Genomic DNA, 18407 nt, shown 5'->3' with positions numbered 1-18407 from the left:
CCCGTCCTTCCAATCTCTTCCCCAATTTTTCCGTCTTTGAAGGACTTATGGTAGTGGCTTTTATTACCAGTGTTCCTACTCCAGACTTGTTATTTTAAAAAGCTTTTCTGGAAGCCTAGCTTAAATAGAATTCTAAACAAATTTCAGTCAGCTTTTAATTAGAGTGAATTGGTGAATTGGGAGCAGATACACAGGTAACCCAAAATTGACGTAGTCTGGAAGGCGAAAGACGGGAGAGCTCTCTCCTTCCCTCTGGGCCTATCCACTCCTTCCCTGGTGAGCCCCACCACGTTCAGCTGACAGGAAAGTTGTATTTCTTTCTAAAAACTTGTGGCCCTTCCCCCTATACCATATGCTCTCATCAGAGTTGCAATAAAATTCTGTGCATTTTACATCCTGTTTCTGCAAATGAACACGAATTTCTAAACCCTTGTCAGGCTTGCCTTCCATCGCCCTGCTCTGAGGCCTTTGCTTTCTTCAGTCAGATGTGGGAAGAGGTCAGCTCTGGCCACATTGCATGCATTTTGGTGTAGTTCCTGGGTTCCCTTTACCTCTCTGGCCACATTGCCATTATTTCTGTGGGAGGTGAGGGCATGAGAAAGAACAGAGCTCCAGGCCTTGATGAGATAGGCTGGCCGTTCTCAGCAGTTAGGGTGCTGTGTTCCCCAGCGGAGTCAGGGCTGGCTCACCCCATGTAGAGAAATCTGCCCACCCCTAGTGGGCAGCTCTACCCACTGTCCCCTCACTGTTGGGACAAACCACTGCACTTGCTTGTCCTCCTGACAGCCCATCACATCAGGTGAAGGATGGCACGTCCCTAGGCCGCTCCTGGCCTTCAGTCTCGGGCCTCTGCAGCTGGCTGTGACCAGGTGGGAATGCGCTCGGCTGGCTGGCAAGGAAGGCATTCTGCCGCTTGGCTGATTTGGAAGCCGCACTGAATCCCTGCCCATCTGTTCTCCCAGCTGAGCTGGGGCCAGCCCAGGGAATGACATGTAGACTGGTGTCCTGCGGCCCGTCTCATGCCAGGGTGGTTCCCTGCAGAGAGACGGTCCTGGGCCCACAGCTGGTGTTTGCCTGCAGACGTTCATGGGTTCCTGCTTTTTACGTTCTCCATCGTTTTTCAAAGCCGGCCCTGAGCTGGGTAATGAGACTGTGCTTGGGTCCTGCCACCCCTTCTCATCCTTCTCATCTTTGTGAAGTTGGGAAGAATCGGGACCCAAGAGGACGTGGAAGAGGCTGCTGTTTGCCCTGTAGTCACCTCCTATTTCCTACTAACAGGACCCTGAATTTTATTGTTCTGCCCAGCTAAAACTACATTTCCCAGCCACCCCTTATAGGTGTGGCTGGGGAAATGAGCCCTAACCATTGCTCGTTTAAGGAGCCCTCTTTAAGCCTGAGAGGAGCACCCCTTTTTCCTTCCTAGAACACCCAAGTGACGGCTGATGCTCTTGGCGGCAGCTCTGTACAGAAGGTGGCGGAGCCTGGTTCTCTGATCACATTCTGAAGGTGCCATACCAGTCCTACGTGGTCTACCTTTGCACCTCCAGGTGAAAGCCTAAATCCCTAATTTGTCTAAGCCACTGAGGCCAGGCCTCTATTATTAGTGCCTCCTAACTGATACAGAGGTCAAAAAATGGAATCACAGAGTCCTGAAGTCCAAAGACTTTGCCTCTTCTTTCTTCTGTTTCTCCACAGGATCCACCATAGGGACTGTACTTCAGGGTGGATGCCTGGCCACTTGATGACTGGGGAGTGAGCTCTGAGGTGCCTCTGACTTTGTACTATCACTGCCATCACCTCCTGCCCATGCTAGATCCAGAAATATGAGGGAGGACAAGTGTCTTCTCCTAGGATTTAATGGAAACTGATAGTAGCAGAAAAATCATTGGCAAGAAAGCAGATTTCAAGTCTCTGAAAGCTGATGACCACCTGCCCTTTATCTGTTCTGTGTTTCGAGGCACAATTAGGAAATGGACTAGGATCTCCAGTTCGGTAGGACCTCAGAGGTCTTGTGATCCAATCTGCCACTTGACCCATGCGTCATCTGTAGATCATCTCTGAGAGGTGGTCTTCAGCCTCTACACTTTTCTACTCAGCTCTGATTAGAAAGCAGAAGCCTTTGTGAAGCTTCCATCTGTTAGCCCTCATTCAGTTTCTGAGGTGAGGCAGTACAAGCCTATCTTCCACTTTAATCCTCAGCTATTTAAAGACATCTACCATGTCCTTTTGAGACTTCTTAGTTCCAAGCCAACTATTTTTGGTTCCTTCAATGATTTTTTTTCTGAGTTTTTTACTTTTGGTCTTAAAAAACAACCCTTGTTGAGTCAGCAAAAAGAAGAAAAATTGAAAAACAATATGAAATCAAGACTATACCTACTTGGTGGTAACTATTATTAATAACTTGATATGTTTCCACCAAGATACTTTTTCTATAAAGATTATTTTCTATACTAATAATAGTAGCTAACAGTTTATATGGAGGGACACTTTCATGAAAAGGTGGTTTGGGGACACCTGGGTGGCTCAGTAGTTTAAGTGTCTGGCTCTTGAATTCGGCTCAGTTCATGATCCCAGGGTCATGGGATTGAGCCCCACATCTGGCTCTGCACTGAGTGGGGATGAACCTGCTTGGGATTCTCTCTCTCTCTCTCTCTCTCTCTTTCTCTCTGCCCTTCCCCCCATGCTTACTCACTCTCTCTAAAATACAAAATAAAAATTAAATTTTTAAAAAGGTGGCTTTATTTGTACTCTGCTTAGCACAGTGCCAGGCACATTATACTATAAGGTGACACTTTTTGGAGCACTTATGTGCCAAAAACTCTTCTAATCTCTTTATGTGTATTTAATCAGTTAATTCTGATACACCTATTTGAGGTGTAGGCGTCGTTATTTTCCCTGTTCTGTAGAGAAGGAATTTGGAATTAAGAGATATGAAGTGACTTGCTAGGTAACAGAGTCAGGATTTGAACCCACGTAGCATGATCCCAAAAACCTACACTGTTTTTCATTACAGATCTTCCTTGACTTACGAATGGGGTCATGTCCTAGTAAACCCATCATAAGTTGAAAACGCATTTAATACACCTAACCTACCAAATACCATAGCTTAGCCTAGCCTATCTTAAATGTGCTCAGAACACTTACATTAGCCTACAGCCAGGCAAAATCCTCAAACACAAAGCCTATTTTATACTAAAGTGCTGGGTATCTCGTGTAATTGAATACTGTACTGAAGAACGGCATGGTTGTGGGCACAGAATGGTTGTACGTGTGTTCGTTGTTTATCCTCCTGAATGTGTGGCTGACTGGGAACTGTGGCTTGGTACCACTGCCCAGCATCATGACTGCATAGCCTACCATGTATTACTAGCTCAGGAAGATATCAAAATTCGAAGTATGGTTTCCACTGAATGTGTATGGCTTTTGCACCATAGTAAATTAGAATTGTAAGTCAAACCACTATAGGTCAGGTACTGTCTGTAGATAATTGCTTCTCTAAAATGAAAAATAAGCACTCAATAAATAGTAGCTCTAATTACTATCCCTCTTCTTAAAGAAGAGCTCTCCTAAATTGTCAGACTCTTAAAAGGACTGAGGGGATTATAATATTTTCTTGGGATTATTATAAACAAACACTACTTAAGTTGTTTTGTATGTCATCCTTCTGGGTTCTATGACATCCTAGAAGGAAATTTATGCTTCTGAAAAGCTTAATATCTCATATAGCAGAGGATTAATAAAGGCATATTTTTAACTTCTTTGCTGCTCTGTTTATCCTTGGTCTGTCAAGATTTACACAGAGAAATTAAATTCGTAATACCAGACCAAATAAGGATTAAGATATCTTTTCCTGAACACATACCTACATGGAAGAATGACATAACATTGGTTAAAATCCTGAGCACTTCAGCAAGGCTGCCTGGGTTTGAATCTCTGCTTTGCTACTTTATAGATGTGTGATTTTAGGCAAATTCTTTAAACTTTTTGTACCTCAGTTGTCACATGTGTAAAATGGGCATGGTAATAATAATACCTATCTCTAGAGTTGTTATAATAACTAACTTACATAGATTACCATGCTGGGCACCTAGAACACAGCCCGGCACATAGACACATGCTCAGTCTTACCTAGTAGTACATACAGACCTTCTCTTCCACGTTACAAAGCTAAAAAAAACAAAGGAAAGCTGTGAGGCATGTGCTTGCTTATAAGATTCATACTTTCCAAGTAAATGAAGAAGAGATTTTGAGAAAGTTTCAGAAGATAGCTGTGGGGATTTTACTCCGCAAATTTCAGCGCTTAAGGATGAAGCTTGACATTTTTATGAGTTATGAACACCAGGTGGCGCAGTAAACAAGCGCAGTAGCGGGGCTCTCCCGCCCGTCTCTGGCCGCCTCTGGGCTGCTGCTGTCCCCGAGCTCTCCTGAGCTGGAGAGACCCAGAGACATGAGTCTGTTTCTCTGTCTGTCTCTCTCTGTGTCCTTTCTTTCTCTCCTTTCCTTACTCCTCTTCCTTCCCTCTTCTTCCCTCCCTCCTTCCTTTTCTTTCCATCTCTCCAATACATAGGAAATGTAGAAATTCAAAGACAGTTATAAAACCTTGTGGTGTAATTTGTTTATAAGTTAACACTTTATAAAAACAATTCCAGATAATGTGTTTCTTTTAGGAAACAATTTTTATAAAGCAGTGTGCACAATGTTTTAAGAAATGGTAATCTGTAATAGGTGCAATTCATAATTAAACTCACAAATAATTTTTTACTAATTTTTATTTTTTAATGTTTTTATTTATTTATTTTGAGAGAGAGAGAATCCCAAGCAGGCTCCCTGCTGTCAGCGCAGAGCCCGACCCCATGAACCGTGAGATCATTACCTGAGCCAAAATCAAGAGCTTAACTGACAGAGCCACCCAGGTGCTCCAGCAAATAACTTAAAAATGTTTTTTATGCCTTTAAAATTTTTTTTTTTATTTTGAGAGACAGAGACAGAAAGCGAGTGGGAGAGGGGCAGAGAGAGAGGGAAACACAGAATCTGAAGCAGGCTCCAGGCTCTGAGCTGTCAGCACAGACCCTGACGTGAGGCTGGAACCCACAGACTGTGAGATCATGACCTGAGCCGAAGTCGAACGCTGAACCGACTGAGCCACCCAGGCGCCCCAGCAAATAACTTTTAAAAATTAACATTTTTAACACTAAATTGTAACTTTCTGAAAAACTTCCTTTGGGGATCCAACCGAATTTGCAGACATGAGGCCCAAGCCACATAGTTCCCTGGCCCCCCTCCACCAGGCCCTGGCAGCACCTTTAGAGACTGAGCCACAGACTTAGAATTCTGGGTGCTTGTCTGAACCGTCATCCAAGAGGGGCTGCAGTTTCCCTCACGGCGAGGGAAGTTTCCTCTGCTGCATACCCCCTAAGCCTCTTCTCCATCCACTTCACCCAGGCCTAGCCGGTCACCCACTTCCTTCCTGACACTGTCCATTCCAACACCTATGCCGGGGCAGATGTCCTATGAACACTTCTTCCTTCTTTGGTCTTCTCAGGAACACTATTGCCCAGGCCGGTCGACATCAGGAGGGCATGGGAAAAGCTAAGTGGATTTATATTGACTGAACACCTACTATGGGCCAGGAACTGTACTGGCTGCTTTACCTACACCATCTCGTGACAACCTTAAAGCTAGTACCCATTACCATTTTGTGGGGCAAACAGATCCTCAGAGAAGTTAGGTATTTCTCCCAAAGTTAAACAGCTAGTTAGTGGCCAAAGCCACATGTTTTTCCTGTCATCCACATGTGATTGATCCCAGGCGGGAGAGAGTCCACGTGGGGACAGAGATGAATCTGCACAGGGATCTGTCCCTTACAGTCTGCAGCCGGGTCTGGTCAGGGTTATTGGAGACTGAATATACACTCTCCCCTCTACGTCCCTTTCCACGCTTTTACTTCATTCAGGCCTTTATTAGCCTCTCCCTGGCATACTCCAGACTTTGGAACTGGATGGCCTAGGCTTTCATCCCAGTCTTACCTTTTTCTGGGTATGGGATCTTTAGAAACCTGCTTACCCTTGTCTGACCTCAGTTTCCTTACTTGCAAGGTGCAGATAATGACGTCTTTTTGGGGGGAGTGGTATTGTTAAGGATGAAATGAAACCACAAATATATTTGCAGAGCTTATGAATGTTCCCTTCTTTCCCTCTCACTTGGACCGCCCATGGATTCATTCATTCTACAAACATGTACATGTGCCCATGATGTGCCAGGAAGGCTTGTGGGCACTTAGGACAGAGCAATAACTGGGACAAACATGCTTCCTGCACTCAGAGAGTTAGATTCATGCAGGAGACAGAAAGTAAACAACTAGAAGCTACATAAAAATAGAATTGCAGATGGTGCTAAATGCTGGAAGAAAATAAAGCAAGGTCAGTGGGTAGCAATTTTTGGCCATCCTGTTTCCTCTGCCTGGAATGCCCAACCTCCACTTCCATCCCTCGTGAACTCTTGCTCATCTTTCAAGGACCCCTTGAAGTGATGATCTTTGTGAAATCATCACAGTTCACTATCAAACTTAATCATGCCTTCCTCTAGATTTACTCATCCATCGAGTGTCTAAATCTGTCTGTGGGGCTGATGACCACCACTCTATCTTACTCACTATTGCGTTCTCCAAACCACTGTCCATCATCAAGAAAGTTTCTTGGATATACTGGGGCACCAGGGTGGCTCAGTCAGTTAAGTGTTTGACTTTGGCTCCGGTATGAGCTCATGGTTTGTGAGTTCAAGCCCCGCATTGGGCTCTGTCAGCACGGAGCCTGCTTCAGATCCTCTGCCCCTCCCCTACTTGCACTCTCTTTCTGTCTCTCTCAAAATAAATAAATAAACTTTTTAAAGAAAGAAAAGAAAACCGACACCATCACCCCAAGCATCGCCCCAGGTCCCACATGGCAGACCCTCATGGTGATCTCTGAGAGAGTGAGGGGAAGGGGGCAGGCATCTGGAACCTCTGCAGGGGGCCGAATGAGCAATCTTCCAAACAAGTAACAAAACGAAACATCACACTGTGTGTGTGTGTGTGTGTGTGTGTGTGTGTGTGTGTGTATGTGCGCGCGTGCTCGCGCGCGCGCGTGTGTGCGTGTGTGCGTGTGTGTGTGTGTTTATCTCACAGGTAGCGCCGAAGGCTGATAGGAGGGGAAAAGCTACATTTTCTAGCAGGAGAGGTACTGGCTCTTTTTGCTCTAAAAAGTGCGAGAAGGCTTCCGGCAAGAGGCTGGATTCCTAGGAGCGACTGGAATGAAGGCTTGTACATCGAGGGCATGCGGTGGCTGAATGAGTCTGCTTGGCCCTCATTGCTCCTGGTGAGCCCCTCTGCCACCTGCACCCACCCCTACTCTGGCACCACGGAGCACCCCTGTTCACTAGATACCCAGAGTCTGAACGCAGCTTCTCCCTGGGGTCCTAATCATTTCCCAGAAAGCTGCCACTATGCACCCTGGAAATGGAGTTTTTGACTTTTTCCCCTCTCCATCTCCAGTCTCACAGGGTGAAGAGGTGTTGGCAGGGGGAGGGGTGGGGGTGCACCTGTCACGGAGTTCTTCCCGGCCACTGTGCGTGGGCAGGGAGATTTCCTGGGGGTTTTTCTATCTGTTATGAAACCTGAGGCGAAGACTAAATCTAGTGGTGCTGACTCAGTCCCCTGGTCAGAAAAGCAGCTCGAGGCTCTGGGACGTGGAAAGGAGTGTCAGCCCGCAGCCCCACGAATGATGTCCCCCACAGGAATCTGAACTTGGAGGAAATGCCAGCCGAGTTCTGTCCTTGCCCCTTCCTTGACAGAAACCCAGCTGTACCAGGATAGGCATGTGGCTCTGTGAGTGAAGGGGGTGTGATAGTTTCCTTAGGCTCCATCAAAACAAAGCCGGATGACGCTAATTTATGCTCTGTTTTTATTGCTATAAATGTTCCTGCAAATTCCCGCCAAGAAGTGAACAGGTCTTTTACGTTCCCCTTCCTTGGGGAGCTTGGGACAAAGGCGAAGCAACCTTTTCAAGGAAGAGAACTTTGTTGGCTTATCCTGGAGGTGGAGGATGTTGAGTCCAGGGTTGGAGGAGAAGAGGCAAAAGCAGCTAAAGGGGAAGGATTCTGAGGGCTTCTTTCTTCCAGACTGGGAAGGGTATTGCAAAGACTCCCCCCCTCAGAAACCCCCCACATACACCACTGTCACCGCCACCACCACACATACCACCACACACACCACCACCGCCACCGCCGCCACCACCACCACACACACCACCACCACACACACCACCACCACACACACCACCACCACACACACCACACACACCATCAGTACCACCGCCACCACCCCTTCTACTGCCACTGACACCGCCACCACCACCACACACACACCACCACCACACACACCACCACCACACACACCACACATACCATCACTACCGCCGCCACCACCACACACACACCGCTACCACCACATACACACCACACACACACCACCCCTGCCACCACTACCACCAAGCTAGGGCTGCCATAACAAAGCATTACACACTAGCTCACCTAAACAGAAATCTGTTTTCAATTCCAGAAGCTAAGTACCCAAGATGAAGGTGTCCATGGGGCTGGTTTCTTCTGAGGTCTCTTTCCTTGGCGTGCAGCCGGGGCCTTCTGTCTGTGTCTTCCAGGGTCTTTCCTCTCTGTCTCTGTCCTAATCTCTTCTTCTGGCAAAGACAAAACCCATAATGGGTCATTTTACTTTAATTACTCTTTAAAGGCCCTATCTCCAAAGTAATTGCATTCTAAGTACCAGGGGTGAGGAATTCAATGTATGGATTCGAGGAGCGGGGAGCCACCATTCACCCTGTGACAGGTTGCCACACTCCCTTTCTGCTCAGACCTTAACTCAGATATGGATTCACCAATCTATCAGGAGGGCACCACACGTCCCGGAGGAAATAGCTTGTGGGAGGAAACAATACAGGCAGCTGTAGGTCTGGTTACCAGAAAGTGAAATTGAGAATCTCTTTTTTTTGTTTTTATATTTTTATTTATTTCTAGGAGAGAGAGAGAGAGACAGCATGAGCAGGGGAGGGTCAGAGAGAGAGGAAGACACAGACTCTGAAATAGGCTCCAGGCTCTGAGCTGGCAGTCAGCACAGAGCCCGACGCGGGGCTCGAACCCATGAACCGCGAGATCATGACCTAAGCGAAAGTCGGACGCTTAACCAACTAAGCCACCCAGGCGCCCCAAATCTGTCTCTTTTCAACACACACTTTGCTTCCTTCTTACATTGGGCTGCAAAGCAAGGGTGCCACCCCATAAGTCAGCCCTTCTGTGGGAGCCTGGGAGAAACATCCTGATGTTTTAGTTTTCCTTCTCCAGCTACCCTAAGGAAACGTTTGTGGGGCATCTTTGCCAAAGGCTGCAAATATTTTGTAACAATACCCACATCTCTCAGTAAGCAAATAATCTTTAAGAAACTACCTCATTAAGGGCACCTGGGTGACTGAGTTGGTTAAGCACCCAACTCTGGATTTCAGCTCAGGTCATGAATTTGCAGTTCATGGGATCAAGCCCCGCATCCAGCTCTGTGCTGACAGTGCAGAACCTGTTTGGAATTCTCCCTCTCCCTCCCTCTCTGCTTCTTCTATGCTCATGCTCTTGAGCGTTCGCTCTCTCTCTCTCAAAATAAATAAATAAACTTAGGGGCGCCTGGGTGGCTTAGTCGGTTAAGCGTCCGGCTTTCGCTTAGGTCATGATCTCGCGGTTTGTGGGTTCGAGCCCCGCGTCCGGCTCTGTGCTGACTGCCAGCTCGGAGCCTGGAGCCTGTTTCAGAGTTTGTGTCTCCCTCTCTCTCTGACCCTCCCCTGCTCACGCTGTCTCTCTCTCTCTCCTAGAAATAAATAAAACATTAAAAAAAAAATTTTTTTTTAAATAAATAAACTTAAAAAAGAAAAGAAAAGAAACCCTGGTTAGACCATTTAGTAGGAAATGCTATCCCTAGGAGATTGGCCATTGGGTGGGGTGGTTAGGAGGGAACCAAACAAAGGGAAGGCGAGGCTGGTCCACATAAGTGCCTCTGCCCTGGGGGCTAACTGGCATGGACTACTTCCTGGGCTCCTCAGTGGGTGGCTCCAGGTTTCTAGCAGTTCTGGTGGTGGGGAGTCCCAGTAGATGGAGAGTGGTCACCAGGAGGCACTCACTTTCCTGGGTCCTCCCCGCTCCGTGCAGGTAGTCAGTGGATGCTTTCTCTAGCGCACCCTCTCCTTCCACAGCCGACTCTCTGGATTCCCTTCTCTGGCCCATGAGCTATTCCACTTTGCTAGTTTCCCCTAACCCTGTCTACATCTTTGGGAATAGACACCTGTATTAATCTCTCGTTAACAACTCATTTAAATGTGCCATCTAGGGCTCAGGAGGTAGAGCATCCAGCTTTGGCTCAGGTCATGATCTCACAGTTCATGGGTTTGAGCCCCACATCGGGCTCTGTGCTGACAGCTCAGAGCCTGGAGCCTGCTTCTGATTCTGTGTCTCCCTCTCTTCTCTGCCCCTCCCCCACTCATGCGTTATTTCTGTCTCTCAAAAATAAATAAATGTTAAAGTCCTTATTAAAACAAACAAACAAACAAATAAATGTGCCATCTGTTCCTCTTAGGAGCCTGAACTTTTTCCTATGTGCTAGGCATTGTTATAAATCTTCTGTTGTTGTTGTTTTTTTAAAACAGCTTTGTTAAGATATAATTTATCTATCATACAATTCGCTCATTTAAAGTATACAATTCACTTGTTTTTAGAGTATATGCATCACAGTCAATTTTAGAACATTTTTCTGACTGCAAAGAGAAACCCCATTTCCCTTAGCTATCAACTCCCTACCCTCACCCCTGCCCTCAGACCTAACTCCCATCAATGCTTTTTCTACAGATTGCCTTATTCTGGACATTTCATATGGACAAGTTCATATAGCACATGGTCTTTAGTGACTGCTTCTTTCAGGTAACAATGTTTACGAGATTCTTCCACATCATAGCAGTGATCAGTACTTCATTCCTTTTCCTGGAGGAGTAATATTTGATTGCAAGAATATGCCGCCTTCTCTTTTGTCAGTTGATAGGCATTTAGACTGTGTCTACCTTTCGGCTATTATGGATAGTGCTGCTGTGAATACCTAGGTACAAGTTTTTATGTGGACGTATGTTTTCCTTTCTCCTGGAATGGAGTTGCTGAGTCATAGGGTAACTATATTTAGCCACTTGAGGAACTGCCAAACTGTTTTCTAAAACAGCTGCACCATTTTACATTTTTGATGTAATGCAATCAGAGGGTTCTGATTTCTTTACATGCTCACCAACACAGTATTATTATCTGAAATGTTTATGCTAGCCATCCTGGTGGGTGTGCGGTGGTATCTCATCACAGTTTTGATTTGCGATTCCTTGATGACTAATGGTGGCAAATACCTTTCAATGTGCTCATTGGCTTGTATATCTTCTTTTATGCTCACAGCTCCTTCGCCAGGTGGGTGGGTTATTATCTCCATTTTACGGAAGAGAAGCATGAGGTGCAGAGGGGTGAGGGAGCTGACTTAAGGTTTACAGCCGATGAGGATTAGGTTGGAACATGAACTCTAGGGTTGGCATCCATATTCCTAAGTGCTATACCACCTGCCTTTGCACAAAACAACATGAGGATTTGGGCGATAGTAGAGCAATGAGGTAGAGTAGCCAAAGGACTTTTAAAAGAAGGAATATCTATTACTCAGTTTTATTTTATTTTATTACTTTTTTAAATTTTAGGTTTTCATTTTAATTCCAGTTAGTTAAAATACAGTGTCATATTCGTTTCAGGTGTACAATATAGTAACTCATTTCCGTACATCTCCCGTGCTCAACCTGATGCACGCGCCCCTTAATTCCCATCACCATCCCCCCACTCACCTCCCTTCTGGTAACTGTTAGTTTATTCTCTATAGTTAAGAGTCTGTTTCTTGCTTTGTCTCTTTCTCTCCCTCATTCCCCCCTCCCTTTGCTTGTTTATTTTGTTTCTTAAATTCCATAATTGGGTGAAATCATTCAGTATTTGTCTTTCTCTGACTGATTTATTTCACTTAGCATAATCCTCTGTAGTTCCATCCATATCATTGCAAATGGCAAGATTTCATTCTTTTTTATGGCTGAGTAATATTCCACTGCATGCATATAGCTACAGGTATAGATATAGATAGACATATACACACACACACATATATATACCACATCTTCTTTATCCATTCATCAGTCGATGGACACTTGGGCTCTTTCCATAATTTGGCTATTGTTGATAATGCTGCTATAAACAATAAAGATTGGGGTGTGTGTATCTATTTGAATTAGTGTTCTTGTATTCTTTGGACAAATGCCCAGTAGTATGATTGTTGGACCATAAGGTAGTTCTAGCTTTTACCTTTTGAGGAACCTCCATACTGTTTTCCACAGTGGCTGTACCAGTTTGCATTCCCACCAACAGTACCCAAGTAGTGTTCCTTTTTCTCTACATCCTCATCAGTAGCTGTTTCTCTTGTGTTGTTGATTTTAACCATATTCTTACAGGTGTGAGGTGATATTTCATTGTAGTTTTGATTTGTATTAAGTGATGATGAACATCTTTTCATGTGTCTGTTGGCTATCTGTTTGTCTTTGGAAAAGTGTCTGTTCATGTCTTCTGCCTATCTTTTAATTGGATTATTTGTTTTTTGGGTGTTGAGTTGTATCAGTTCTTAATATATTTTGGACACTAACCCTTTATTGGTTATGTCATTTGAAAATATCTTCTCCCAGGGTGCCTGAGTGGCTCAGTCTGTTAAGCATCTGACTTTGGCTTAGGTCGTGATCTCACGGTTGATGGGTTCGAGCCCTGCATTGGGCTCTATGCTGAATGCTTGCTCAGAGCCTGGAGCCTGCCTCAGATTCTGTGTCTCCTCTCTCTGACCCTCCCCGCTCATGCTCTGTCTCATTCTATCTTTCAAAAATATATATATATATGAAGAAATTTGTATTAAAAAAAGTTTTAATAGTTTATTTTTGCTTTTGTTTCTCTTGTCTCAGGAGACATATCTAGAAAGAAGTTGCTATGGCCCATGTCAAAGAAGTTACTGCCTGTGTTCTCCTCTTTTTATGGTTTCAGCTCTCACATTTAGGTCTTTAATCCATTTTGAGTTTCTTTTTATGTATGGAATAAGATAATGGTCCAGTTTCATTCTTTTGCATGTAGCTGCCCAGTTTCTCCAACACCATTTCTGCTACTCAGTTTTAAATGGTTTATGCTGTTGCACATAAATCTCATTCATCTCCATGTTTGAATGGTTATTTTGTGAAATGGGGCCCAAGTTCTTCCACGCTTGGTTTAAAGCCAGGGTGGAAATGAAGGAACAGCCATAAGATCGGGCAAAGAACAAGAACTCAGCAGGGACAGAATGTTGGTGCCATATAGACCTGCCAGTAGTTCACAGAAATTTGGGAGAGGGGTGTAGTTTGAATAATCCAGATAGTTCAACCAAACCTTATCTGGATCTGAAGCAGCTGGGAGACCCCAGCTGGGTTTCATTTGTGAAGTCGTTTCACAGAAGTGTGGCCAGATTTGTCTGCACCTCCTCCCTAATCTACTCCACCCAGTTCTTAGCCTCTTACCCAAATGAACATGTGGGTGCCAAAACCCTCTCCTTCTTCCTTCTCTCTCTGTAGTAGCACTGTGTCCCCTGGCTTTTGTCTCTGACCTTGAAGAGACTGTAAAATCAGCCTCATTCTCCTACATATTCCTCAAAGATGGGCATGTCAGAATTTAGAGGTTAAGAGGACAGCCTGTTTCACAGCTGTCTCCCCTCGAATTCATCCCAGGAATCTTCTTCCTTTTATTCCAGGTGCTTCCACACACACACACCCTCATGTGCACACATATCCACACATATGCGCGCACGCACACACACACACACACACACACACACTCCTGGTTCACAGCCATACTGCCTAATGATTCTCTCTAATATGAGAAAACAAGGTAGTGAGAAGGAAGGAATGAGTCTGTGAATCAGGCATATTTTCTCAATTTCCATTCTGCATCCCCAACATCCATCTGCTGACTTATCAAGAGGAGCAGCAAGAGTTTAGGAATGATGGACAGTCCTCAGAGGAAGCAATGCCAGAAGCATGATGAGCAGAAATGCTGAACAAGATACTGGCTGGAGGGGAAATCAATCTCCCAGGCCGATTAGTTTGGGCAAGTGCCAAGAGAGGCAGAAATTTGTTACAGCCACAGCCATCTCTCTTGCTACCTTTTCTTCCAGGTCTTACAATAAACTCAGATAAGCTAACTGGTCTGAGCATACGATGGCAATATCTCAACACAGGTGACTATTATTAAAAAATGCATGTGGTTCATCTCCCCGTGGGCCTACAAGATATGTAAGGACAGGGGCTGTGGCTTTTCTTCTGTAATTCATGGAGTAACAGAACAATGCTGAGCCCAAAAGGACAGCAAGCAACTTGTTTTAAACTGAACTGAATTGTCTTTGACGTAGAAGTGAAAAGAACTTTCATTTTTTAAAACAGAGACTCTGTCTAGTGTGCCAGTTGAGAAATGAAAGCCAGATGAGCCCAATTTGCTATGATGCATGGAAAATAAGGTGGCTAACTGCAGACAGGAAAGCCCCCAGTGAATTTTGGGCAAGGGGTTTCTATAAAATGTTAAAAACATGCTTCTCACACAGACCTATAGTCAAAGATGTATTCAATTCGTTAGTGAGGGAACCAGCAGGATGCCAAAACCAAATCAAGGGAGAATACAGGAGACTGTTTATATGATCACTGTAAAAAAGGACAGGAAAGGAAGTTTGCAAAGTTACATAAAACTGGTTAACATCCCATGCAATGATAAGATCAGACCCTTTGGGGTTAGTTTGCTATCTGATAGGATTCGTTTGTGTGTCTACTGAATAAACATTATCTGCAACTTCGAGGTGTTCTCAAGTTAACATCTAAGTTTGCAGAGCTGGGGCCCTAATCATTAGTAATTAGGAAAGCTTGGGGCACCTGGGTGGTTCAGTCGGTTGAGCATCCGACTTTAGCTCAGGTCACCATCTCATGATTTGTGAGTTCAAGCCCCACATCGGGCTCGCTGCTGTCAGCACAGAGCCCACCCACTTCGGATCCTCTGTCCTCTTCTCTCCCTGCCCCTCCTTTGTTCACACTCTCTCTCTCTCTCAAAAATGAATAAGTGTTTATTTTAAAAAAGAGAGAGAGAGAGAGAGAGTAATCAGTAAATCTCAGTTCTTCACCTGGAGCACAGGGTGATGCCTTATATGGGCTTGTTAGGCAATGGGATGGCATGGCATCCAATGGCACACAGAACATATTTGGCATTATTTCCAAGTTTTGGATGATTTTTCTTTTTTTTCTTTTTTGGAATGATTTTTTCTTTTTTTTTTTTAATTTTTTTAATGTTTTATTTATTTCTAGGAGAGAGAGAGTGTGTGTGAGCAGGGGAGGGTCAGAGAGAGAGGGAGTCACAGACTCTGAAACAGGCTCCAGGCTCTGAGCTGGCAGTCAGCACAGAGCCCGACGTGGGGCTCGAACCCACGAACTGCGAGATCATGACCTAAGCGAAAGTCGGACGCTTAACCGACTAAGCCACCCAGGCACCCCTGGAATGATTTTTTCTTAACACACAGCTTCACTCATTGTGAGCCACCATTTGCCAATAAATAAATCACCACACATGATCACATGTAAGCCCAGCAAATGGTTTCCAGAAGATGTTACCTCACACTGTAAACCCTGCTTACTTTTTCTCCCTGTACTCTTTTGCCCTTTTCAACCTTTCCTCCGCATTCTTCAGTTGCGTGGCAGTAACCACCTACATGGAATGAATAGACCTACCTCTCTCTGGCTGCCTTATTTTAAGCCCTAGATTTATAAGCCAGTATTTCCTAGCATGAATGCAAATCGCAGTTGTTAAGCAAGTGCTTGTTTTCTTTTTGTTTTTTCCCTCACAGACCAAAAGCCATTTCTCTGGGCCCCGCTCAAGTTTAGGCTGGGGGTGCCCAAACCATCCACTACAGTGACTGTATCTGACAGGGAGGGAGTTGCTTGTCGAACGACTTGGAGCATTTTCCTGCCCCACTGAACCAGGGTTAATAAACTCAACAATAGAGCTTTGGAGGCTTAACTGTTCACCTCCGAGAGTATGGCTCGGGATGAGCCCAGACTCACCTCGATGGCACTGTCCAACTGGCAGAGCCAAGGACAGAATTTGCACTTGTGACTATCATTGCTACCTGCTGCACCAGCCAGGGCTAAAAAGGAAAGACAAAACAAAGTAGCATTCCTACTGTTCAGCCCCCTTTGCTACTGTGAGCCCTCAGCCTCCTCAGATCTCTCTCCATGGGTTCTCCCCAATGGAGCACTGCATGGGGGAACAAAGAATAGTCTGGGTTATCAGTAGAATCTGTCGTTTCTCTCCAGGCCTTCCCCAGCTCACTGGGCTGAGTTCCGTTAGAAAGGTCACTGATGCTTGTGCAGCCTCCTGGAACAACCACGGGCCCCCATGCATTGTGCCAAAGCCACAGCACCAGGCCCTCAGATCCCCTGTGCTGTCCTGATGCCCTCCACGCCCCTGCCAGAACTCAGCCTAGTTTTCATTCTTTTCTCATTGCAGCCCCTCCTCTCTAGGACTCGGGCCTGTGTCCTTAGTGCCTGGAGGGAGGCCCCCCCTGCATTTTCCCGCTCCTTTCACATGAACCCAGATTTGTGCAGCTCTACCCTTTGTTCCTTAAGTGAACTCGATCCTGGAGGCTCACAGGGAAGGCTGCTCAGGAGGCCCATGGCATGATTCTCCAAACATACGCAAGGACTCCCGAATGCAAGGGGAACAAAGTTTAGGTCTGGGCTGAGACCCCGGTCACTCCTTCGAATGGACATGCATGGAAAACCAGGAAGTTAGCAGTCAGCTCTGACAGGAAGCCCGCGGATATTTAGATGGCAAAGCAGAGGAGCACATGGGACAGGTTCTTGGTTCTTCTAAATCAGATCTTCAAAGAGAGCTTTTATTATTCAGGTGAAGAAAGAATGGGATTTCCAAGAAGAGAAATAGGACAATGGAGACAGAGGACCCTCCCACCCTCTCAGCTAGCCATGAATGAGTCTGGGCAAATCACTTCCTCTTCTGGGCCTCACTTTCCTTACATATGAAATCAGAGTGGTGCTCTGTGTAGACGAGGAGTCAGCAAACCTCTTCTGTAAAGGGCCAGAGAGCAAATCTTTTAGGCTCTGCAGGTCACATGGTCTCTGTCACAACTACTCAGCTCTACACCTGTAGCATGAAAGCAGCACAGAAAATATGTTGCTGTGATCCAAATAAACTTGATTTATAAAAACAGATGGCGGACTGAATTTGACCCACAAACCTTTGTTTGTGAACTCCGGGTCTTGATCTCCAAAGTCCTGTAAAGTCTCAATAATTCCCTTAGGTTAGAGGTGAATTTCTTTGATAGTACACATACAACACATTTAACTACGAAATCCCAAATATAATACACGAACCGTTTAGTTGTTATTTTAGATAACATCTTTTCTTCTCTCTTCTCCAGTGGTAAATTTAATTTCGGCATCTATTGAGAGCCTAGAATGTGCCAGGTGGTGCTCTTACTGTCCGGAATCTAACAATCCACATGACTAAACCATACACCAAGCTATCCACAGTGTAATAAAAGAGGCATGCAGTAATTACATCATTACAAAGCATTACGATAACTGCTATAATCGTGCCATAATCAATTATCAAGACTTAAATCAGATTCCATTACATCCCAATTTCAGATGCAAGAGAGGACTGGGTTCAAGGACATTGCAGGGTAACGTGTATAGGACATACAGAACACTGGGTGAGTCATCTCAAGTGAATTCCTGTGAGAAGTGATGGCTGTGACCGCTCAGGCAAGTTCTGACTCAGGCTGGGACTGGTCCGGGAGCAATGCCGTGACAGATTGCACTTGAGGACTGAGGGGGCCCAGGTGTGGTAAAAGTCAGACCTTTGTTCCAATGCAAAGAAGCAAGGAGTAGCCTGTGGCTCAGAACTTGTGAAGAGAGCTTCTGGTTCTGGGATGTGGCATGTGACATTGCACGTGAATGGGAAACACATGGAAGAGCTCTGTTTTCATGTTCACAAGGCACGGCCCTCAACCCCACAAAGCTTTGTACTTCCTGTTATATTTCTTTTCTCAGGGAGATGAAGTGTTTGGTAGAGGAGATGCTATGACCACAAGCAAGCTAGTGTGCCTGGATTTTGGTGTTTGACATATTTATTTCTAAAATGTCATCATGACTTGATATATCCTTTCCATAAACTTGTGGCAAACTTAAAGTTCCTTTTCC

This window comes from Hyaena hyaena, unplaced genomic scaffold (genome assembly GCF_003009895.1).
Source record: "Hyaena hyaena isolate Hyena2069 unplaced genomic scaffold, ASM300989v1 scaffold_43, whole genome shotgun sequence".
Lineage (NCBI taxonomy): Eukaryota > Metazoa > Chordata > Mammalia > Carnivora > Hyaenidae > Hyaena > Hyaena hyaena.
This window is presented reverse-complemented; position numbering follows the sequence as displayed.